This window comes from Meriones unguiculatus, chromosome X (genome assembly GCF_030254825.1).
Source record: "Meriones unguiculatus strain TT.TT164.6M chromosome X, Bangor_MerUng_6.1, whole genome shotgun sequence".
Classification (NCBI taxonomy): domain Eukaryota; kingdom Metazoa; phylum Chordata; class Mammalia; order Rodentia; family Muridae; genus Meriones; species Meriones unguiculatus.
The window spans coordinates 144,522,480-144,548,384 of NC_083369.1; the positions used below are offsets into that span (position 1 = coordinate 144,522,480).

The 25,905-nt window shown below is 37.6% G+C and overlaps 1 long non-coding RNA gene and 2 pseudogenes across 1 annotated transcript in view; all 3 read right to left on the bottom strand.

The window, feature by feature from the left end:
* The window catches only part of LOC132650096 (uncharacterized), a 365,111-nt gene that overhangs the window by 111,334 nt on the left and 227,872 nt on the right, over positions 1-25,905 (bottom strand). The window lies entirely within an intron of this gene.
* Positions 12,467-12,574, bottom strand: LOC132650257 (U2 spliceosomal RNA; annotated as a pseudogene).
* Positions 21,283-25,202, bottom strand: LOC110543694 (N-alpha-acetyltransferase 50-like; annotated as a pseudogene).

The following is a 25,905-nucleotide window of genomic DNA, read 5'->3' on the forward strand; positions in this document are numbered from 1 at the left end:
ATGGTTTCCAATAATTTCCAAAAGCCATAACAGATGAAGGTGGGGACTCAAAAGGCATAAGACTGTAACTAGTCTATGTATGTGTGATTCTTCCAAAGTCCATATCATCTCAAAGTGAAAAAAAGTGAGTTTAACATTTTTTTTAACTCAATAGTGACTTAAAACTCAACTCCTGGGTAGGTAAGACAGAGTGAAACTTTGTAAAGTCTACCTTCTCTTTTCACCAAATAGGTTACCGGGATAACTTGGTAGCAAAACATTTACACAGCGAACCATTTTGCCTCAAGTTCTTTTTTTTTTTTCCACTTTATTTAATAAATCCAAGCCCTTAAACTGACCCATGACCTTCAGTCTCATACACTAGTTTCCATTCTCGAACTACCAGTTTGGTTTCCTATTTGTTGTGATCCTCGTTATTGGGAAATCATCACAGTTGCATATTTTTGTCTATGTCCAAAATCGTTTTAGAATTAGATGATTGGTGTTAATGCTTTGTTTATCACAAAATTGGAAAGAGTTAAAATGCAGATAAATTTAATATAAGCTAGCTTATACTTGTTATTAACAAGGTTAATGCATTTATACTAATTTTTAAAATTTCTCGGGAAAATGGTGAGCTACTTTTCTACTGTTTATTACTTAAGTTATAAAGGTAAAATATAATTGTGTGGGAACATTGGCAACTACTTTAACTTATTTGGAACCAAAGTGCACAAAAGTTGATCTGTTATAACTTTTGTTGTTACTGAAACACATGTAAATAACAAATCTGGACAGTTAGTCCATCTTCTTCATGGGAAATCCCTGGTTTTGACAAGGATGCAAATTCATCTTTGAAATTCCTACATTATAAAGGGAGTCAAATGTCTCCCTCCATGCACAACTTTGAGACTAAATTACTAGAGACTCCATTAGAGAGTTAATCATTTCAGTATTTAGTTAAATGTGTAAGAACAATTTTGGATAATCTTCAAGGGTAACATTCTGAAAGCTGACCCTAGGACACTGCTTTGCTTTCAATTATTTCTACCCTTTCATTGATCTTTTTTTTTTCTTAAATAGAAACTTGCACAAAAGTATATGATGTGTTTCAGTCAATCAGTCTACATGACCTTGCCTCCATGTCTTCCCCTACCCTAATCTACCATTTTTCCTCCTTACTTTAATGTGTTCTCTTGAATTAGAGACGGTGAGCAGTCTCTGTTATGATGTACACGTGGTATGTATACTGTCTGAATACCTCAGAGTGTGTTCAGATGTGTACCTCATCTGAATTGCTCTCATTATTTAATTGTAAATGATTGTTCTCTTCATTTACAAATTTGATTACTGTCTTCAGGTTGTGAAAACCATTCCAACTGAAAGAGCTGGAATTGCTTCATTTCATGTGAACCCCATATAAATCTGAGATTTTTCTATTTGTTGAACTCTCTATAGCAAAACTCTTTAGGAGAATACCAAATTCTGCCCAATGCTTCCTTTGTTATAAGTTATTGGTCACCAATATACATCTGCATAGAGTATCACATGGTCATTCTCTGCTGTTTTTTTCTTAGCAGCAAGAAAGACAAGAACATACAGGCTGCAAGAATATTGGAATATTCAAAGACTATCACTACATTTGTTCCTTTCTAATAATTTTTCTTAAAGTATGCAATAATCTCTACCTGCTATGAATTTAGTTAGAAAAGAATTAAAGAAACAAACATCTTACTTTTAATCTTCAATATTAAGAGATAGCAATATAGCATTTTGTTATATCTTCTTTGATCTTTATCTATGTGTCACTTTTTATTGATTGGTAAGAATAGTTATAGATGGCACATAAGACATATGTACTGTTTTTTTGACAGGCAAGTGTGGCATGCTGACAGATGACACACTTCAAATCTTTCTGCATGATGGCAAAAAGTATAGCTATTAAAGTAATTCTATGAAATCTTGCAAATAAAAGAAAAATCACATGATGCCAAATATCTTACTCACTAAGAACACACAAAATGAGCTATCATAACATGAGCTATCATTATATATCATTTAAAACCACCACAATTAAAAACAGTGGTACCAGGGCCCTTGAATCACATACACAAATTAGAAATATAAAATAGTCTAGCCATTTTGGCAAATACTGGTGGTATTTTAAAAATGTAAAGACCTATAATACATCCCAGTCATTTTACAGCAACGTGTTTAACTAGTGTTGAAAATCATAAAACACAAAATGCTTCTGCATAAATTTGAATAATAAAATTTAATATAATAGGCACACATGATAACTGAATATACAACACCTCAAATGAATTCATAGTATGCTAAATGAAGGGATCCAGATGACAATAAAAGTATACATATTTTACAACTTAATTTGTATAAAATTCTGTAATAATCAGTACTGGATGGGTATGGGGCTGACAGAAGAGAAGAAGGAACAAATTTTAAAAAGTCATGACAAAAGTCAGACAGGTGTTGGCTATATTTCTATATACTGATAACTTTACCAATTTCTGATGTACCAAAATGTGTCCAGTATACATTTTAAGTATGTATAGTTTACATACCCCTAAGTTACAAATCACAAAAGTTGTAAAACATGCTTTTTTGGGTGAAATTGAGTCTGTACTCCTTGCAAATTGCAGGATATGTCTTAATTGGTTTCTGTTTTTTCTCATTTACTTATTTATTCACACCACATCTATTTAGGCCCTTCCCTTCTCCCTTACAATCCCATCTTCTTTCCCTTCCCCAACCACTTTTCCTCAAAAGAGGGGAGATCCATTTCCAAATCAGTCAGCTCATCAAGTTGCACCAGGACTGAACATGTCTTCTTCCCCTGTGGACTATCAAGGTAGTGCCACCAAGAAAAGATATAAAAAAGCTAGCAAGTGAGTCCATGTCCTATGCAGCCTCCACTTCCTTTACTAGAGTACCCACTTGAAGCCTAAGCTGTTCATCTGCTACATCTTTGTAGGGGGCCTGGGTCCAGTTCAAGCATGGTCCTTCGTTGATACTTTAGTCTCAGCAAACCTCTTTGGGTCCTGGTTAGTTGGCTCTGTTGTTTTTCTTGTGGAGGTCTTGTTACTTCCAGGTCCTTTTTTTTCTTTCTTCCCACTAATCCCCAAGATGCCATACACAACGCCCACTGTTTGGTTGTGAGTCTCAGCAGCTATTTTGAGGTAGTGCTGAATAGAGCCTCTTAGAGGACAATGTTGTCAGGCTCCTTTCTGCAAGCTTAGCAAAGTATCATTGATACTGTCAAGGATTGGCACTATCTGAAAGGGTAGGTCTTTGGTTGGGACACATTCGTTGGGCATTCCTTAAATCTCTGCTCTATCTTTATCCCTGCACATATTGTAGGCAGGGTAATTTTTGGGTCAAAGATTTGTGAGTGGGTTGGTGTTGTCTTCCCTTTACTAGAAGATTAGTCTAGTTAGAGGATGACTGCTTCAGTCTCTACAGCCTCTACAACTAGGAATCTCTGCTTGAATCTTCCTGATATCCTTCCAGGAGCCTACCCTGACTTAGGTTTCCAGCTCATTTTAGAGATGTCCCCACCCTCAGCTTCTCTTTTCTCTACAGGACTTCTGTCCTCTAACCCTGGCTCTCCTTAGGTCTGATCTCCAAAGTCATAATACTCTGCACTCCCTCTGCTAACTTGTTCCCTCTTTTCAGCCATTGCCTTTGTCTAACCTATCTCCCTTTTGCAGTGAGATTTATGGATCTTCACTCGGGTCTTCCTCTCTTCATTACTTATCTTCTTTGGGTCTATGCCTTGTGTTATTCTTATCTTGTACTGTATGGATAAAATCCACTTCTTTTTTAAACTATCTTTATTTAAAATTATTTTTAATTTTTGTTTTATTTTTGAAACTTTTAAAAAATTATTTATTTTTTTATGTTAATCACAGGTTATTTACTACGTATCCCAGCCATAGCCCTCTCCCTCATTCCCTTCTAATCCCACCTTCCCTCCCTCATCTCCTCCCTGCCCCTTTCTAAGTCTACTAATAGGGGAGGACTTCCTCCCTTTCCATATGACCCTATCTTATCAAGTCTCTTCAGGACTGGCTGCAATGTCCTCTTTTGTGGCCTAGCAAGGCTGCTCCTTCCTCAGCGGGGTCGAGGGTCTAAGTTCATGTCAGAAATAGTCCCTGTTCCCCTTATTAGAGAACCCATTTGGACTCTGAGCTACAGTGGGCTATATCCGAGCAGGGGTTCTAGGTTATATACATACATGGTCTTTGGTTGGAGAAACAGTCTCATGAAAGACCCCTGTGCCCTGATATATTTGGTCTATGTGGCGCTCCGGTACTCTACAGGTCTGTTTTATTTTTTTTAATTTTAATTTTTATTTTATTTTTAATTACCGTTCATTTATTTTACATTCCCCCTCTAGTTCCCTCCCTCGTCCCCTCCTAATCCCTCCCTTCCTCCCCCTTGTTTTATTTTTAATAATTACAGTTTATTCACTTTGTATCCCAGCTGTAGAGACCTCCCCCATCCCCTCTCAATCCTTCCCTTCCTCTTCTCCTGTGCCCCTCCCCCAGTCCCCAGATAAGGGAAGTCATCCTCCCCTTACATCTGACCCCAGTCTATCATGTATCATCAAGGACTGGCCTCATTGTCTTCCTCTGTAGACTGGCAAAGCTGCTCCCCACTCATGTGGAGGTGATCAAAGAGAGAGACCATGAGCTCATGTCAGAGACAGTCCCTGTTCCCCTTACTACGGAACCCACTTGGATACTCATCAGCCATTGGCTACATCTGTGCAGCGATTCTAGTTTACCTCCATGAATGGTCCTTGTTTGGAATATCAGTCTCACAAAAGACCGCTGTGCCCAGAATTTTTGTTTCTGTTGCTCTCCTTGTGGAGCTTCTATCTCCTCAAGGTCTTTCATCTCCCCATTCTTTCATAAGACTCCCTGCACTCTGCCCAAAATTTGGCTATGAATCTCACCATATGTTTTGATACTGCTGGGTAGAGTGTTTCAGAGGCCCTCTGTGATAGGCTCCTGTACTGTTCCCTGTTTTCTCCCTCTTCTGATGTCCATCCAGTTTGCCTTTCTGAGTGAAGATTTATCATCTTACCCAGTGTCGTCCTTGTTGCTTAGCTTCTTTACGTGTATAGATTTTTAGTATGTTTATTGTATATAACATGTCTAATGTCCACTTATAAAAGAACATATACCATGTGTGTCTTTCTGCTTCTGGGATACCTCACTCAGGATGATCTTTTCTGGATCCGATCATTTGCCTGCTATTTCATGATTTCCTTGTTTTTAACTGCGAGTAGAATTCCATTGTGTAAATGTACCACAATTTCTGTATTAAGTCCTCAACTGAGGGACATATTGGTTGTTTCTAGGTCTTACAATTGATAAAACCCACTTCTAAATAATATCATGTACATCTTTCTGGCTCTGGGTTACCTCACTCAACATGATCTTTTCTAGTTCAATCCCTTTACCTATAATTTTCATGATTTCTTTGTTTTTCATAGCTGAGTAGTATCCCTTGTGTAAATGTGTCATTTTTTTTCCATTCTTCTGTTAAGGGACATCTAGATTTTGTTTCCATATATTGGCTATTACAAGTAAAGTGTCTGGGTTACTTCACTCAAGATGATCTTTTCTAGTTGCATCCATTTGCCTTCAAATCTCAGGATTTTATTGTTTTTAACAGCTGAGTAGTATTCCATTGTATAAATGTGCTATGATTTCTGTATCCATTGCTTCATTGTGAGACATGTAGGCTGTTTCCAGATTGTGGATATTACAAAAAAATAAATAAATAAAATTTAAAAAGCTGGGTGGGGAATAAAAACATGCATGGTATACACTCACTTATAAGTGGATATTAGCCATATAATATAGGATAGCCATACTAAAATCTACAGACCTAAAGAAGCTAAACAATAAGGAGGACCCTATGGTGAATGCTTAAATCTCATTCAGAATGGCAAATGGGATAGACACCAGAAGCAGTGGAAGAGAGGGAACAGGATGAGACCCTACTTTACAGGGTCCTCTGAAAGGCTCCACCCAAACAGGGTATTGAAGCAGATGCTGACACTCACAACCAAACATTGAGCAGAACACAGTGAGTCTTATAGAAGAAGAGGGGAATAGAGGACATGGAAGGGACAGGAACCCCACAAGGGGACCAACAATGCTAAATGATCTGAGCCCAGGGGGTCCTGCAGAGACTGATGAGAAACCAAAAACCATGCATGGAGAAGACTTAGACACCCTGCTCAGATGTAGCCTACTGGCATCTCAGACTCCATGCATGTCTCTGAGTAAAAGGAGCAAGGGCTGTCTGTGTCTCAAATTCAATTACCTGCTCTTTGATCACTTGACCCTGGCCATGAAGCCTTGGCAGACCACAGAGGAAGAAGATCCAAGCAGTCTTGATGAGAATTGATAAGCTATGGGAAGATGGCAGAGGAGGAAAACTCCCCTTTTCAATGGTCTAGGGTAAGGGTTAGGACAGAAAAGGTAGGAAGGTTGAAATGGGAGAGTTGAGGGAGGGTGTTTCAATCAGAAAATATAATGAATAAATTGTAAAATTAATAAAGTAAAGCAACTATGAACACAGTTGAGTCAGTGTTTTTGCTGTATAGTGGAGTATCTTTTGGGTATATACCCAGGAGAGGTTTAGCTGGTCTTGAATAAAAGTTACTCCCAATTTTCTAAAAATCACCAGATTTATTTCCAAAGTGGTTGTATACATATCTCACCAGCAATGGAGTTAGGTTCCCCTTTCTCCACACCATCTCCAGCAAGGCTTTTGCTTGATATTTTGATCTTATGTTTTTTGACTGGTTTGAGATTTTCATTTCATTGATGACAAAGAAAGTTGAAGAATTATTTAAGTGGTTCTCTGTCATTCAAGATTCCTCTGTGCCCCGTTTTATTTTTTCTTTTTTATTTATTACAGTTTATTCACTTTGCATCTCACTATAGCCCCCTCCACCATCCCCTCCCTCTCAATCACACCCTCCATTCTTATTCTCCTATTTCCCTCCCCCAGTCCACTGATAAGGGAGGTCCTCCTCCCCTTCCATCTGACCCTAGCCTATTAGGTCTCATCAGGACTGTCTGCATTGTCTTCCTCTCTGGACTGGTAAGACTGCACCTCACAGGAAGAGGTGATCAAAGAGCCAGCCATTGTGTTCACAGAGACAGCCCATGTTCCACTTACTAGGTAACACACTTGGAGACTGAGCTGCCATGGGCTACATCTGTGCAGAGGTTCTGGGATACTTTCATGCATGGTCCTTGGTTGGATTATCAGTCTCAGAAAAGTCTGCTGGGCCCAGATTTTTGGGTTCTTTTGCTCTCCTTGTAGAGTTCCTGTTCCCTCCAGGACTTTCTATCTCCCCCTTCTTTCATAAGATTCCCTGCACTCTGGCCAAAGTTAGGCAATGAGTCGTGGTATCTGCTTTGGTTCCCCACTTGGTAGAGTTGGAGGTTTCACCTTACACCTATGAGAATGGCTAAGATCAAAAACTCAAGTGACAACACATGCTGGAGAGGTTGTGGAGAAAAGGGAACCCTCCTCCACTGCTGGTGGGAATGTAAACTGGTACAACCACTCTGGAAATCAATCTGGCACTCTCTCAGACAATTAGGAATAGCGCTTCCTCAAGATCCAGCTATACCACTCATAAGCATATATCCAAAATAATCTCAGTATACAACAAGGACATTTGTTCAACCATGTTCGCAGCAGTGGTGCCCCATTTTTTAATTGGGTTATTTTGTTTACTGGTGTTTAATTTTTTTGAGTTCAATATGTATTTTGGATATTAGCCTTTTATCAGATTTTGGATAGGTAAAGATCTTTTCCCAAATCTGTAGATTGTCTTTCCATTCTATTGAGAGTATTCTTTGCCTTACAGAAACTTTTCAATTGCAAGAGGTTCCAAGTATTAATTGTTGATGTTATAGCCTGAGCTGTTGGTGTTTTCTGTTCAGAAAGGTGTCTTCTGTGCCAATGAGTACTAGGTTCTTCCACACTTTTTCTTCTAATAGATTTAGTGTATCTGGGGTTATACTGTTATCTTTTTCAAATTTGTTTTTTACTCAAGTACAGTTTATTCACTTTGTATCCCAGCTGTAGCCACCTCCTTCATCCCCCGTGAATTCCACCCCCCTCCTTCTTATTCTCCTTTGTCCCTCCAGCACTGAGATACCATGGGTTGCATCTGTGCAGGGATTCTAGGTTATCTCCACGCATGGTCTTTGTTTGAAGTATCAGTCTCAGAAAAGACCCCTTTGTGCAGATATTTGGTTCAGTTGCTCTCCTTGTGGAGCTCTTATCCCCTCCAGGTTTTTCTATCTCCTTCTACTTTCATAAGATTCCCTGCACTCTGCCCAAAATTTGGCTATGAATCTCAGCCTGTGCTGTGATACCTTTTTGGGTAGAGTCTTTCAGAGGCCTTCAGTGGTAGGCTCCTGTCCTATTCCCTGTTTTCTCCCTCTTCCAATGTACACCTTGTTCGCCTTTCTGAATGAAAATTGAATATCTTACCCAGGTTACTTCTTCATTAGCTTCTGTAGGTGTACAGACTTTAGAATGATTGTCCTATATTACATGTCGAATATCCACTTATAAGTTAGCATATATCATGTATTTCTTTCAGTTTCTGGGATACCTCATTCAGGATGATCTTCTCTATTTCCCACCATTTGCCTGCAAATTTCATGATTTCCTTGATTTTAATTGCTGAGTAGTATTCCATTGTGTAAACTTACCACAATTTCTGTATCCATTCCTCCACTTTTGTATCCAGCTTCTGGCTATAACAAATAAAGTTGCTATAAACAGTTGAATTATAAACAGTTTTATTATATACTTGAACATCGTTTGGATATATGCCCAGGAGGAGTATAGTTGGATCTTGAGGTAGCACTATTTCTAATAGTCTGTGAAAGCACCAGATTGATTTCCAAAGAGGTTGTACATGTTTACATTCCCACCAGCAATGGAAGAGTGTTCCCTTTTCTCCAACATTCTCTCTAGTATGTATTGTCATTTGAGTTCTTAATCTTAGCCATTCTGATGGGTGTAAGGTGAATTCTCAGGTTTGTTTTGATTTGCATTTCCCTGATGACTAAGGATATTGAGCATTTCTGCATTTTTAATTTTAATTTTTTATTTTTATATTAATTATACTTTATTCACTTTGTATCCCAGCTGTAGCCCCCTCACTCACTCCCTTGCAATCCCACCCACCCTCCCTCTTCTCCTACCAAGCCCCTCTCCAAGTCCACTGATAGGGGAGGTCCTCCTCCCCTTCCATCTGACCCTAGCTTATCAGGTCTCATCAGGACTGGCTGCATTGTCCTCTGTGGCCTTCCAAGGCTGTTTCCCTCTCAGGGGGGAGGTACTCAAAGAGCCAGCTACAGAGTTCATTTCAGAAACAGTCCTTGTTCTAATTACTAGGGAAATCACTTGGATATTGAGCTCTCATGTGCTACATCTGAGCAGGGGTTCTAAGTAATCTCTATGAATACTTGGTTAGAGTATCAGTCTCAGAAAAAGAACCCTGCGACCAGATATTGTGATACAGGTGCTCTCCTTGTAGAGCTCCTGTCCTCTCAAAGGTATTTATATCTCCTTTTTTTTTTTTTAATAAAATTCTCTGCACTCTGCCCAAAGTTTGCTTATGAGCCTCAGCATCTGCTTTTAGATGCTGGGTAGAGATGCTTTTAGATGCATCTGCTGGGTAGAGTCTTTCAGAGGCCCTCTGTGGTAGGCTCCTCTCCTGTTTCCTATTTTCTCCTCCTTCCAATGTCCATTCCATTTGTCTTTCTGAGTAAGGATTGATCATCTTTCCCAGGGTCTTCCTTATTGCTTAGCTTCTTTAGGTATACAGATTTTAGTAGGTTTATCCTATATTCTATGTCAAATATCCACTTATAACTGAGTATATGCTGTGTAGGTCCTTCTGCTTCTGAGATACCTCACTCAAGATCATCTTTTCTAGATTCCACCATTTGCCTGCAAATTTCCTGATTTCCTTGTTTTTAATTGCTGAGTAGTATTCCATTGTGTAAAAATACCACAATTTCTGTATCCTTTCCTCTGTTGAGGGACATCTGGCTTGTTTCCCAGTTCTGCCTTTTTTGAATAAAGCTGCTACAAACATGGTTGTTATAAATGTCCTCATTGTTTTCTTGAGCATATTTTGGATATATACCACCTAGGAGTGGTATACCTGGATCTTGAGGAAGCACTATTCCTAATTGTCTGAGAAAGTGCTAGATTGATTTTCAAAGTGGTTGTACTAGCTTTCATGCCCACCAGCAATGAAAGAGGCTTCCCTTTTCTCCACATCCTCTCCAGCATGTATTGTCACTTGAGTTTTTGATCTTAGCCATTCTGATGGGTGTAACGTGAAATCTCAGGGTCGTTTTGATTTGCATCTCCCTGATGACTAAGGACATTAAACATTTCTTCAAGTGTTTCTCTGCTATTCTATATTCCCCTACAGAGAATTCTCTGTTTAGCTCTGTACCCTATTTTTAAATTGGATTACTTGCTTTGTTGCTTTTTAATTTCTTTAGTTCCTTATATTTTCTGGATATTAGCAGTCTGTGAGATATAGGGTTGGTGAAGATCCTTTCCCAGTCTGTAGACTGTCATTTTGTTCTGATGACAGTGTCCTTTGTTTTACAGAAGTTTTTCAGTTTCATGAGGTTCCATTTATTGATTGTTGATCTTAGACCCTGTGCTGTTGGTGTTCTGTTCAGGAAGTTGTCTCCTGTTCCAATGAGTCTAGGATTTTTACCACTTTTTTTTTTTTTTCTAACTGATTTAGTGTATCTGGTTTTATGTTGGGGTCTTTGATCCACTTGGACTTTAGTTTTGTGCAGGGTGATAAATATGGATCTATTTGCATTTTCTACTTATAGACATCCATTAGACCAACATCATTTGTTGAAGGTGCTGTCTTTTTTTCCATTGAATGGTTTTGGTTTCTTTGTCAAAAATCAAGTATCCATGTGTGTGTGGGGGTTTATTTCTGGGCCTTCTGTTCATTTTGATTGATCCAACATTCTGTTTCTCTGCCAGTAGCATGTGGTTTTAATTACTATTGCTCTGTAGTACAGGTAGAGTTCAGGGACAGTGATACCTCCAGATGATCTGTTGTACCAGATCCTTTTGGCAAGTCAGTGTTTTCTGATTTTCCATATGAAGTTGAGAATTATTCTTTCAAGGTCTGTAAGAATTGTGCTGGTATTTTGATCAGATTTTCTTTGAAACTGTAGACTGCTTTTGGCAAGATGGCCATTTTCACTATGTTAAGTCTGCTGATCCATGATCACAGGAGATCCTTCCATCTTCTGATATATTCTTCTATTTATTTCTTCAGAGACTTGAAGTTTTTTTGTTGTTTGTTTGTTTGTTTGTTTTAATAGGTCTTTCACTTGCTTGGGTAGAAGCACACCAATTTACTTTATGTTATCAGTGGCTATTGTGAGAAGGTGTTGTTCTCCTAATTTCTTTCTCAGCCCTTTTGTCTTTCTTATACAGGAAGGTTTTTGAATTTTTTTAGTTAATTTTGTGTCCAGCCACTTTGCTGAAGGTGCTTATCAGTTGAAGGAGTTCTCTGGTTGAATTTTTGGAGTTGCTCATGTATACTATCATATCATCTGCAAATAGTGATACTCTGACTTCTTCCTTTCTGATTTGTATTCTCTTGATCTCTTAGTTGTCTTAGAGCTCTAGCTAGGACTTCAAGTACTATTTTGAAAAGATATGGAGAATGTGGGCAGCCTTTTCTTTTCCCTGATTTCAGTGGGATTGATTTAAGTTTCTCTCTATTTAGTTTGATGTTGGCTATAGTTTGATGTTGCTGTATATTGTCTTTACTTTGTTTAGGTTTGTGCCTTGTATCCCTGATCTCTCCAACTTTGAGCATTTCTTTACATGTTTCTCTGCCATTCGTTATTCTTCTGTTGAGAATTGCCTGTTTAGCTCTGTATCCCTTTTATAAATTGGATTACCTAGTTTGTTGTTGTTTAAATTCTTTAGTTATTCATATATTCTGGATATTTGCCCTCTTTAGTGTAACCCTACCCAAGCAAGTGAAAGATCTATATGAAAATAACTTCAAGCCTCTGAAGAAAGAAATTGAAGTTGTCAGAATTTGCAAAGATATGTCATGCTCGTGGATCGGTAAGCTTAGCAAAGTGAACATGGCTATTCTATCAAAAGGAATCTACATATTGAATGGAATTTCCATCAAAATAACGACACAAATTTTTACAGACATTGAAAGAACAATTCTCAATTTCATATGGAAAAACAAACAAACAAAAAACCCATAATTGTTAAAACAATCCTGTACAATAAAAGATGTTCTGGATGTGTCTCCATCCCAGATCTTAAGCTGTACTATAGAGCAACAGTAATAAAAATAGCATGGTAGTGGCATAGACACAAACGTGGATAAATGGAATCTATTAGAAGACCCAGAAAGCAACCCACACACCTATGGAAACTTATTTTTGACAAAGAACAGATACTACACTTGATCTTAGCCAAAAGGCTGAGAAGCCAAAACCATATAAAGGAAAAAAAAAAGATAGCATCTTCAATAAATGGTGCTAGTGTAACTGGATGTCTACATGAGAAAAATGCAAATAGACCATATTTATCACCCTGCACATATTTAAAGTCCAAGTTGATCAATGACCTTAACATAAAACCAGACTCACTAAATCTGTTAGAAGAAAAAGTGGGGAAGACCCTAGAACTCATTGGCACAGGAGACAACTTCCTGAACAGAACACGAACAGCACAGGTTCTAAGATCAACAATCAATAAATGTGACCTTATGAAACTGAAAAGCTTCTGTAAAGCAAAGGACACTGCCCTCAGAACAAAATGACAGCCTACAGACTGGGAAAAGATTAGTATTCTTGAAAGCAAAATATTACAGAAAGTCAGTCTAGCTTTCTGCTATTAGAGCTTACAGTGAGATGATGCTCACTAAATAGTGAAAAGAAGAAAGTGAATCTCATAGATTTGCTATGACATTACAGAAAACATGGATCAGAATATCAGGACAAGGCAATGTGGCACAATGACTTTAACATGGACCAGGCTTTCTCAATTCAAATACCATCTTCTCCCTTCCAAAATAGACCAGTTCTCTTAGTTTCCAATCTGATAAAGGCACAACTAGCATAATCTCATTCTCAGTGTGGTTATGTCTGAGTTACAGTCCGCAGGATTCCCAAATAAAATCTATGAGAAAGCATATCACATATAGAACAGAGTTTAAATGAATTGAATATATTGTAGGATGTGTGTGTTTGTGTGTGTGTGAGTGTGTTAGTAGAGATCATTTGCATTGTTGGTTACCTCTGATATAATTTACATCGGGAAGGATGAATTGATAGGCAAATAAGATTTAAAACCAAAATCTGAGGTAAAATTATTTTTAAATGCTGGCCATCCAAGTGGAATTAGAAGAAAAGTGGAAATAAAGAAAATGAAGCACCATAGTAATGGGTATATGGAAGTTTGACCTGGCACTAGGTATTGTGGTACTAAATTTATCTCAGCAGTAAGTTAGGTTACCAATATCTAGTGTGTCTGATGTTAGTGACAGGTTCTTGATGTACTTAAAATTAAATCAAATATGCTCATTCAAGACACCTATAATTTCTGCAGAAAGGTACAGAGGAAAGCTAGTAATGACACTGTCTACCCACGTTTTTTTTCATTCATATAATTTTTTATTATTTAAAAAAAAAATCTTTCTTTTTATGTATATAGATTTTGTTTTGTTTGCATATATGTCTATGTCAAACTTTCAGGCCTTGTGACCATAGAGGTCAGAAGAGCATAGCTCTTCTCACAGAAAAGGAGTTATAAACTTTTGTGAAACACAAAGTGTGTGCAGGGTATTGAACCTGGGTTCTCTGGAAGAGCAGCCAGTGTGTTTAACTGTTGAATCATTTCTTCAGCCTCTCCTTAATAAACTGAAAAAAAAAATTAAATAGAAAATTCTCAAATTTACAGAAAAATTAATAAGGTATGTTTACCAAACTTAAGATCTTTGAATGTGGTCATTTCTCATGTACCCGAGTCACCATAAAAAATTATAACATTACAATGACTACTTCACCAAAGATACATAGATAGAAATGTATATATGTGTCATATTACTAATAATTTAACAAATGGTACTTTTCAGCTATATTCATGCCTTTCCAAAATTTGCTAGGAAATGAAAAATAACCACATTAATAGCAATAACAACAAAAAACTCAAATCTGAAATTCAAAGAGAAAAGGGAGAATTTAGTGATGAGCAAAGGCATTTAGATACAACAGTTTTGAAGAATATGAAGATTATAGGTGACGTAAAATATAAATATAAATCTTGTTTTAGGGAGTCCTGGGAAAGTACTTAGAAATTCAGTAGTCGTATTTGATTCATCTTCACATTTTTGATGGAAGTTTTTATCTTTTCTAATACATAGCTAAGGCAGTATGAGTCTTCACAGGATCCTTTATATTTATAGATTTCTCAAAAAGATACCATATGAGTAAAGTAGCTTTGTTGAGTAACTGGGTCATTAACACTGCTGACTGATATACAAGAACAGATAAGATATTAGAAATTAGGGAAGGAAGAAAAAATGAATGTATGTCATCAAAGTAAAATTAATACTAACTGTGTTAATTTACTGGTATACCTCAGTTGCTTTGATAAATATTGATAGTTGGGCATCATCTACAGTTTTTGCTATAATTATGATGGAGAATGGACTATATTCAGATTATGAGAGTGTACATCCATATTTCATATCCACAACCATGGCCATACATAAAGGTTCCCAAATCATTGAGAAGAAATGTTCTCATTTATAAAAGATTTTCAGCTATTAAGTAAAACACATGACAGATTTAATGGACTAACTAAGTATTTATGAAATCACAAGGCATGTTTGAACACTGACTTAATATTTCATATGATAATATTGCTAAACTTTATTTTTAAATATTATATTTGTCTTAAATACTGTTCTATTGATGTAAAGATACCATGAACAAGAAAATTCTATTTTATTATTATTATTATTATTATTATTATTTTGAGATGGAATGTACTGGAACTCACTGTAGATCAGGTTGGCCTCGAACTCATATAGAGATCCATCCCCCTTTTCCTCCCAAATGCTAGAATTAAAACAAATATCACGGAACTCCGTGACCAAGGCAATTCTTATAAAAGAAACATTTAATTGGGGGCTTGCTTAGAGTTTCGGGGGGCTAGTTCATTATCATCATGGTGGGAAGCAAAGAGACATGGTATTGGAGCAGTAGCTAAGAGCTTTAAATCCTGGTCCTCAGGCCACAGACACGAAGGAAGCAACACTGAGTTTGGTGTGGCTTTTGAAGCCCAAATCAAGTGACACACTCCAACAGTGCCACACCTTCTCCAACAGTGCAACACCTTAAAGCCTTCTATATCTTCACAAACTGTTTCACTCTCTGGTGACCAAGCATTTAAGTATATGAACCTATGTGGGCCAATTACGTTCAAACCATCATAATATCCATTCATAACACATTCAGTTTTGTTCATTGTACAAGTTACAGTGTTTTATTATGGCTTTTTAATGTAAGTACACAATGTACTTTGCTTTAAAAAATCTCATATTTAGAAATACACATGGTGTAAATATACCACAATTATTAAAAACAAAGCAATCATGAAATTTGCAGGCAACTGGATGGAACTAGAAAAGATCATCCTGAGAGAGGTAACTCATAAGCAGAAAGACACACAGTGTATATACTCACTGATAAGTGGATATTAGACATATAACATAGGATAAACATACTAAAATCTATAGCCTTGAAAAAGCTCAACGACAAGGAGGATTCTAGGGAAGAGGCTCAATCCTCACTCAGAAAGACAAATGGGATGGACATAGGACGAGGGAGAAAACAGGGAACAGGACAGGAGCCTACGACCTAGGGCCTCTGAAAGACTCTATACAGCAGGGTATTAAAGCATATGCTGAGATTCATAGCCAAACTTTGGGCAGAGTGCAGGGAACCTTATAAAAGAAGGAGACAGAAAGACCTGGAGGGGACAGGAGCTCCACAAGGAAGCCAAGGGTGCCTGCAAAGACTCATATTCCAACCAAGAACCATGCATGGCGATAACCTAGAACCCCTGCTCAGATGTAGCCCATGGCAGCTCAGTCACCAAGTGGGTTTCCTAGTAAGGCAAGCAGGAGCTCTCTGTGACACGAACTTAGCGGCTGGCTCTTTGATCACCTTCCCCTGAGGGGTACAGCCTTCCCAGGGCACAGAAAACAATGCAGCCAGTCATGATGAGACCTCATAGGCTAGGGTCAGATAAAAGGGGAGGAGGATCTCCCCTATCAGTGTTATCAGTGGACTAGGGGAGGTGTACAGGGGGAGAAGAAGTAGGGCAAGTGGGACTGAGAGGAGATGAGGGAGAGGGCTACATTTGGGATACAATGTGAATAAATTATAATAATAAATACATAAATAAAAAGAAATATATATGGTATGTTCTTTGGAAAAATGAAATGATACCTGAGATTGGCCTCAAGTTATTGAAGCAAAAGTAGGACTTCCAAAACAGTGATTTTTAAAGTATGACTCATAAGTCAGAAGCATCACCAATAACATGAAAATTTTAGTGATACAATTCTTAGCCTCACACCAAAACATCTGTATCAGGTTCTTCAACTCTGTACTTTGCTTTGCAGGTGATTTGGATGGATGATCAATTTTGAGACCACCTATAAAGGTAACAATGAATATCATATGATACATGTTTTAGACTAAGCAAGTGAGAAAATAAATGTAATAGTATCATGCTTGGAAACCTCCAAATAAGAAGGTCAAAGAAAAATAATTAGCTAGGTGTAGTGGGACATGCCTTTAATCTGAGCACCCAGGGAGGCAGAGGCAGGCATCTCTCTGTGAGTTTGAGGTCAGTCTGGTCTACAGAGCGAATCCTGGAGAGCCAAGCCTATACAGAGGGACCATATCTTGAGCAACAAATAAAAAATACAAATAAATGAGGGAAAGTCAAAAGAAGAAAGCGCTTACACCAACTTACTGGTACATGGGATAATATTAACTGTTTTTTGAAAAATCCTATAAGCTGAAGTTTATTTCTTGATGGTTTAGAGGTTAGATCAGACTATCCGATTTGTTTGTCTGATAAAGGCTGTAGATTCTTGACGTTTCAAACTGTTCTCATATATTGGAAGTTCAATGACAAATGTGTCATTATTCAGCCTTTTTTCTGCAAAGGCCTTTACCCGATTCAAGATGGAGGGCCCAGTGAATAAATGCTATCATATTCAGGCAATACATGAATTTTTGGGAGGACCTCTTCAAACTATTACATGTATGCTGTCACCTGACTGGTATTGTTGGACTCACAGTGACTGAAGCAGTATGCATTTTCCCTGCCCAGGTTCATACCAGATCCTCTGTGTGTATATTATGGCTTTCAATTTAGTGTTTTTATGGAATTCCTGAGTGTGTCTCTGATACTTGTGCCTTTCATTATGTTTTTTCTTTGTTTCCTTGTTTGCCCAATTCTCTGTGTTTGTTTGGTATTTTTTACCTTATATTTTATTATTATCACTTAGAAAACTATTTGTCTTCCAATGAGACACAGAAATGGGCTGTATCTGCATGGGAGAGGAGGTGGATAGAAACTGGGACATGTAGAAAGACTGGAAATCATGATCAGAATATGTCATGTGAGCAAAAAATATCTATTTTCAATAAAAAGAAAGAAGAAAAAGGAAAAGAAAGAAAACAAGTGAAAACCATGGATGCTTTCCTTGGGATTACATATTAAAGTTGCCATGCATTTTTGAATTTCTGAAATGAGATTAGAGCATCAATATATTTAAAAATGATTTGTATGATCCTAAAGTGCAGGTGATAGTTAGAAAGGATTGCCTTCTGTTCTCTCTTCATTCCTAGCTAGAGGGGTACACATTAAACATTTTATTTTATTTTATTTCATTTCCTTTTATTTTATTATTTTTTGCCTACATACTCAATTCACTCAATTCGAACTTTATTATTTGTTCCTATTTGTTCCTACGTTTTATTTTTCATTGTTTAAAATTTATTTATATATTTATTACAGTTTATTCACTTTGTATCCCAGCTGCAGCCCCCTTCCTTTTCCCCTCCCAATCATAACTTCCCTCATCTCCTCTCATACCCCTACCCATGTCCACTGAATAGGGAGAAGCTCCCCTTCACTCTGACCCTAGCCTGTCAGGTCTCATCAGGACTGGCTGCATTGTCTTCCTCTGTGGCCTGGTAAGGCTCCTCGCCCCCCTGAGGTGGAGGTGATCAAAGAGCAGGCCAATCAGTTCATGTCAGAGACAGTTCCAGTTCCTATTACTCTGGAACCCACTTGGATACTGAACTGCCATAGGCTACATCTGAGCAGGGGTTCTTGGTTATCTCCATGCATGGTCCTTGGTTGGAGTATCAGTCTCAGAAAAGACCCTGGGACCCAGATTTTTTGGATCTGTCGTTCTCTATGTGGAGTTCCTGTCACCTCCAGGTCTTCCTATCTCCCCCTTCTTTCATAAGACTCCCTGCACTCTGCCCAAAGTTTGGCTATAGGTCTCAGCATCTTCTTCAAAACCTTTCTGGGTAGAGTGTTTCAGAGACCCTCTGTGGTAGCCTCCTGTCCTGTTCCTTGTTTTCTCCTTCTTCTAATTTCCATCCCATTTGGCTTTCTGAGTGAGGATTTATCATCTTACCCAGGGTCCTCCTTCTTAGCTTCTTTAGGTGTACAGAGTTTAGTATGTTTAGCGTATATAATATGTCTAATATCCACTTATACCATGTGTGTCTTTCTGATTATGGGATACCTCACTCAGAATGATCTTTTCTGGATCCCACTATTTGCCTGCAAATTTCATGATTTCCTTGTTTTTAATTGTTGAGTAGTATTCCATTGTGTAAATGTACTACAATTTTTGTATCCATTCCTCAGTTGAAGGACATCTGGTTTGTTTCTTCTTTTAAAATAAGATGTAGTTAATTGTTGTGAGACAGCTATTTGGGTTTTCAATAACCACAATTAGGGATACATTCATAGGACTGCTCAGATAGTCCAAGTGAAATGGTTACAGAAAAAGAGGCAGTGTCATCTCAGAAAACTCCTTTATATATCAAAATCTATTTTGCTATCTGAAAGTTTACAAAATTGCTGACTTCTTCAAACTAATTATGCTTTTTATCATTTATGCCTTCTTAGCAAGAGCAACCTGAAGCTTATCCATTAAAGTAAAGGAAGAAAACTAAACTTTTCTTATGCACTTAGATTTGGACTGTCTAGGAATCTGATACCCCAAAAAAAACAAGCATGTTATTTCTACAATTTCACTACACTATACATCTATCCATCCATCTATCCATCCATCCTTCATCCACACCCCTTGACTATATTCTTCTTGGCACTCAAGACTGATGAAGTCCACTTTACATACTTTCACATTCTTAAATAAAATCTTTAAGGGGTTATAAAGTGTGCATAAACATCTTGTGTGGTAATTTTATCATTTTACCTACTTGGAAATGACTTTCATACCACAATTTTACAATTACTCTTGGCACTCAAGACTAATGAAATCCACTTTATGTACTTTCACATTCTTAAATAAAAACTTCAAGGAGTTATAAAGTATGCATAAACAACTTGTGAGGTAATCACATTTATCATTTTACCTCTTTGGAAATGACTTTCATACGCAATTTTACTTAGAGGATGTATTAAACTTCCTTTCAACGTTAAATGAAAGAAAACATAAAATTGGTACTGTTTTAAAATTCTAATGAGAACATTTCTTGAGCCACTGATGACTACTGACCACCTAAGAAATTCTATGTATTTTAGATGGGACAATGCAAGGAAAATGACTATCTTATATGTCTCTATGTTACAGTTTTCAACCCATCAGAGCCTCTCCTAGTGTGCCCAAAAATCATCTGGCCTTAACTAAACCTGTCAACTGGAGCTCACAGTGTTATTTCTATTAACACTTTATATTTCTACTGTTCTAAGAATAGAAGAAAATTTTCTACTGAGTCCCCTTCATCCAAATCTTTAAACTCAACATTGTAGGCACAGAGTATAAGCAAATCTGGGATGTTCTCCAACACATAAGCAATAGCATAACAATCATATTTTCAAAAATAATGTCTAGAAATTCTTGCACATATTATCAAATTCTCAGTGGCCACACTGTTAACAATCTGTATTAGTTGACATAAATACACTTAATGTGTGACATGTCCATCTAAAATTTTTATGTAATTCTGTATGTCCAAGAGAAAACACTTGCTTCAGATTTATTTAAGGACATAGACTTATAAGGGCATAACTCCATTTACACGGTTACACTATTACTGGACTTAATAAAAAACAAGAGAAAAAAATCAATTATAACTATCTTCTTTAGGTCAGTTAGAAGCCATATCTCTAGCTGGGATATTAAAAATGTTAGTTTCACCAGCCCACAGTCTACCAGTTAATGTCTCTACTAACAAAATAAAAAGCAGGAAAGAAGAAGGAAAAAAAAAAAAGCAGTTTTACTGAAATACGTTGACCAAAGTATAATACTCCCTACACAAACTGCCCTGCCAATCAACAAATTGAGAGGAAACAATGCTTTAAAAACCTAAATAAGTTTGGTATTTTCTCACAAGGGTAACAATGGTCCAACTCGTGAGAGCGCTCAAAGGACTAAAGGTAGAGTGAAGGGAATGTCAGGGATTAGCATCTCACAGACAGTCTTTAAAACTCAAAGTACCACAAATGCACCAAGCTACTCTATTAATTAGAGAACAAGATATAGCTGCTGTTTCTTTTTCTTTTGAAATAAACAATGTTGTAGGCTCTGCCCTTCAATGTGACAACAGGATGTTTAAAAAAAAAAAAGTAAACTGCTAAAATTTTTAAATGATCTGACAACCAATTTGGGGGGACATCTCAACTGTGAAACTATACATATCTATCTTCTCTTTCCTTCAGTCCAAACACCTCACAAAAATAAAGAGAACTAAAACAATTCAAACATGAGCATTTTTAAGAGTCACTGGAAGTATTAAAAACTTTAAAAGGAAAGAAAGGACGAATAACAAGGAAGGAAAGCTGAAGAAAAGTGGGTGGGGGGATCAATGGGTCTTTCTTTCATTTGGAGACAAGGAAGTGCAGTAAAGTTCATTTGTAACTGGTGCAGTTGTCTGCCTTTTGTGTCTCTGCATTCTGACCAGATGGGACTTTGAGGTTTGTCTTGAGCATATGAGCATCTATCTGCAAGCTATATCCTCTTCTAGTAGTTCCTTTTTGTCTCAATATTTTCCAAGCCAAACTTCCTGTAAAAGTCAATCGCTGACTCATTGCTGGTTTGGACATGCAGATAGATGTCAAAACTGCCATCTTTCTCATAGACATTTAGGACATGATTTAGCATTTGAGTTCCTATTCCTAGTCTTCAGTAAGGTGCAAGCATTCTAGTGCCGTGATTTAAAGTGTCATTTGAGTCTGTGAATGATACACCCTGTGGGAGACCACACTTACAGCTATATCATTGAAATATGCAAGTTTTCCTAGCTCTCCAACCTCCAGCACATCCTTGTAGACTTTATCATTGTCTCCGACTGGAAAGATGAACTGGTTCAGTCTCTGCAACTGTTTAATATTGTGTGGCATCACGTCACATCTCCCAGCTCAATCCATACTTTCACCTTTTAAAAAAATAATCTATTTTTTTTATTAATTACAGTTTATTCTCTTTGTATGCCAGTTGTAACCTCCTCCCTTGTTCCCTCTCAATCACACACCCTCCTTTTTCTCCTCCCATTCTCCTCCCCCAGTCCACTGATAGGAGAGGTCCTCCTTCACTTCCATCTGATCCTAGTCTATCAGATCACATCAGGACTGTCTGCATTGTCTTTTTCTGTGGCCTTATAAGGCTAAACCACCTCAGGAGGAGGTGATCAAAGAGCCAGCCACTGAGTTCATGTCAGAGACAGTCCCTGTTCCCATTATTAGGGAACCCACTTGGATACTGAGCTACCATGGACTACATCTAAGCAGAGGATAATCATACTAAAATCTGTACACATAAAGAGGCTAATCAAGAAGGAGGACCCCGGGTAAGATGATCAATCCTCACTCAGAAAGGTAAATAGGATGGACAGTGGAGGAGGGAGAAAACAGGGAACTAGAGAGGATCTTACCACAGAGGGCCTTTGAAAGATTCTACCTAGCAGTGTATCAAAGCAGAGGCTAAGACTCATAACCAAACGTTGGGCAGAGTGCAGGGACTCTTATGAAAGAAGTGGGAAATATTAAGATCTGGAGGGGACAGGAGCTCCACAAGAAGAGAAAAAAATCTGGGCACAGGGGTCTTTTCTGACACTGATACTCCAACCAAGGACCATTCATGGAGATAACAGGCCTTTCATTTTATCTGCCTGGTGAGGTCATCCTAACATCCCCCACCCATGCTGTCATTCTCTCAACCTGGAGTTCTCCATGCCCTTACCTCAGGCTGTTCAAGCCTACACACTTGCCTCTAGATTGAAGGAAGGGTGTTGAGGGGCTGAAATGGCCTGGAAAGCCAAGCTAGGCCCCGAGACTCAGGAGACACAGGGAAACCTGCCACCACAATTATGCTGCCACTGCTCCACCACACGTGCACATGGGACACTCCCACATTAAACATTTTCATGTGTACATTTCTCAATTCATATTTAGCCATCATCTCCTGCTCTTTTTTTTCTCCAGATTTTATAGATGGTATGTATGACCTCTTAGCTGTATTTTCCTGAGGTACTCTTTAAGAATATTTGGAGACACTCTATAGATCACTTTCTTATTTCTAAACAGCTCTTATATTTTTTTGTGTTTTTGATGGCTATTTGTCATCATTTTGTGCAGAAATTTATTTGCCACTATGCTCCTTTTTTTCTATAAACACTACTCTAGATTTGCCATTATACATTTCTTAGTATACTACTTCACTGAAGACTTATGAGCTATCATGTCAACTAGAAATGCTCTGTGACAAATTCCTGGGGCTTGAAATCATGGCTCAGCCACATAATGATTTGGGGTAAATAAATTTCTCTACGATTGAATTTCTCCATCAGCAAAGGCCAGGATTCAGAGTACTGTTGAAGAGATATGAGATGCCCCTCAAACGTCAAAGGCTTGGTTAGAAGGGTAGTCGTATTAGAAGGAAGTAGAGTATTTAAAATGTAGGTTAAACATTCTCCCTGATAAGGGGAATTCTTTACATCCTTCAATGACTTAATTAGACTATAGTCAATTACTCTCCCTTTGTCCCTGTGTCCTGTCATTTTGCTACTATGATATGCTAGCCTGTCCAGGACCAACATCAAGAGGTCCAACCTGCCACAAATGAAACCTCTGAAACTGTGGGCCAAAAGAAATCTTATCAGTCAATTTACTGAGATATACTATAGAAACAGAGAGCTGACTAGCAATGGATAATAGTAACACCCCCAATGACACTGATATGAAGATATCATAAAGTATTGTGGATAGTTTAAAGTGCTGCCTAGCTTCCTGCTATTATTAATAGAATCATTATTCTTAAATTCTCATCTCAGTAAAGGAAATAATTACCCATTACTTATATATGGTAAAAATTTGACTAACATCCTTACCTTGTTATCCTTTTACTCCTTCCTATCTATTATGATTCTACTCAAGTTTCTTTTCAAATGCTTACACTTCACATCACCATGGGTCAGCCAAATATATGTGTACTTATGATGAGTGACAGTGCATATCTATCTTCTCTCCACACAGTAGTCATTGTCATCCAATTAGTAGATTCAAATTGGCAATGCTTGGAGGAGAACTGATTGGAGTATAATACAACATTGAAATAAGCAAATCCTACAAATCAATGTTCTATTTAAAAAAAAATCGATTGTTACATATTTGCCACCACACAACATTTTTGCACCCTTTTGTTTTCTCCTTTAAATTACTACAAAGCATGTTGATTTTTTTATTTCTGCCTCAGTTCATGGGATACTCTGGTCTCTACTAATACAAGAGGCAAACAATATATCTAAAACACTAATCTCCGGGGCTGGAGAGATGGCTCAGAGTTTAAGAGCACTGGCTGCCCTTCCAAAGGTCCTGAGTTCAATTCCTAGCACCCACATGGTGGCTCACAACCATCTATAATGAGATCCGGTACCCTCTTCTGGTGTGTAGGCAGAACATTGTATATGTAATAAGTAAATAAAATAAATCTTTAAAAAATAAATAAAACACTAATCCCATCATGTCATCATTCTTCAGAGTTACATAATTCAATATGTCTTCATTTCACTTATGTTTGAAGCATAAATCTTTAGGAAAACATACATAACCTGTACTGATTCTGTCAGTATCCCATTTTCACTCTCTGGGCACTCACCTTTCTCTTACATGAGAAGACTTTATTACCACAAACACATGTAAGTCTGTGCCTGAGGCATTTTCTTCCTAGTTAGAAGTCAAAGAATGTCAGAGAGTTAATTCTCAGGGGAACAGCCCATGCTTAAAAGTGAAACAGAGTCATCTGGAATTATATAAATGTATGTGTTCTCTCTAGTAGGATGACTCAGAGGTATGTGGTGGATACCAGTTCACAACATCTATAATCCACAGATATTCCTGAGATCATATTCCAAATACAATACAGTCTTTAAATTAATTATCTCGGGGTCTGTTCCAGCATAGCCTAAGTAAAACATGATCATTACATGCCTGCCTGTGCTCTACTTTAGGCTTGCCATCCTTATTCTTACCCTTTAAATCAATATGTACAAAAGAGTTTCACATACACTTTTCCAAACATAACAGTGTGCTTGATGCCTCTGTATAGTACGCAGGTAATGTTTACTTTAATATGAAAAAGACAATCTCAACTCTATATTTCTTCACCTAGACAACTTTAGCTTATCCTTGTAACAACATCTTTGTATCCAACTTTACCTTGATCACTGTTGTCTCTTTCCATTGGTACAGGACTCTGATAAATTAAGCCACCTTTTCCTCACCAAAACTGCTTTCCAATGGATGGCAGGTCCAATTTCTGCATCCTCATTCATTATTATTATTATTACTATTATTATTATTTACAATTTATTCACTTTGTATCTCAGTTGTAGCCCCCTCCCTTGTCTCCTCCTAGGCTCCTTCTGCCTTCATTTTCCTCCCTGTTCCTTTCTCCTAGTCCACTGACAGGAGAGGCCCTTCTTCCTTATTGTCTGATCCTAGTCTATCAGGTCCCATCAGGACAGTCGATAAAGGTGTTGTAAGAACATCAGTTTTCCTCATCCTCTGTCCCCTGTCTTCTTATCATTAGAAAAAGTGTTCAGTGAGGCATGTAGACTGAGAAACAACTGCTGTCATGTGCTTGCCAGTGACTGTTGTATAATTATAAACATTGTCAGAAAATTAGATATTTGCATAAATATAGCCAAACACATATTTTGCTTTAGTGTTGTTGATATGTTTTACAAAAATTCAGTAGCTTTTAGTCCTGACATTTTCTTATTATCTCTGCATTTCAATATTACCTTCTGGCTGTGCAATTAAGGGACTTTTCAGAATTTTGAGGAAATAAGTGTGCACCACTTAGAAGTGGCAAAACACTCAAGGCACTGCTTAATTCTCCAATTCTGTCTGGAAGGGATTAGTCATATGTGAGTACAGATTCTCCTTTTCTGAAAAGCTGGCCTCCCTGTTATCCTCACAAACTCTATGTCCTCTGTTATTGTTGGTATTTGTTTGTTTGTTTGTTTGTTTTGA